This window comes from Phalaenopsis equestris, unplaced genomic scaffold (assembly GCF_001263595.1).
Source record: "Phalaenopsis equestris unplaced genomic scaffold, ASM126359v1 Scaffold000515, whole genome shotgun sequence".
Classification (NCBI taxonomy): domain Eukaryota; kingdom Viridiplantae; phylum Streptophyta; class Magnoliopsida; order Asparagales; family Orchidaceae; genus Phalaenopsis; species Phalaenopsis equestris.
Window position 1 is genome coordinate 95,441 of NW_018164955.1, and position 562 is coordinate 96,002.

Consider the following 562-nt stretch of genomic DNA (forward strand, 5'->3'; position numbering starts at 1 on the left):
CAAAAAAAAGTTAGGGACCTATCTATGATAGACACAAAAGATGACCTAGTGTAAAAAAAAAACATCACCCCCTACAATTAATATATGGAATGAATGAACTATCCCCATGAAGAAGTATTTCAAGTTGAGTGGAAGGTATGGTCCCTATAGCAATTTCTTCATTATCCTACCCCCTAGCTGCCAAGCTATGTGCAGGGGTATTTCCTTCCCTTGAGATATGCTGGAAAATCACTTCAACATTGCTTAACATGCTCAGGATTTTAGCAATCCACCTAGCAACATTCTAAGGAGCAGCCTCTTCATGATTTAGGAATCTAATACAACTGAAGGAATCTGTCTCAATTATCAATTTTATGATGTTGCAATGCCTGGCAAGGTAGATTGTCCAAAAGATAGCAATCATTTCAGTTTCAAGTGCATCCAAAGACCAAGTGGGAGAGGAAAAGTATAACATGCACTTCCCAGAGAGTTCCTAAAGATTTTTCCTACACCAGCAGCCACCTTACAAAAGCTTCCATCAGTATTGGCTTTTACCCACCCCCCAGGAGGTGGGTTCCAGAGA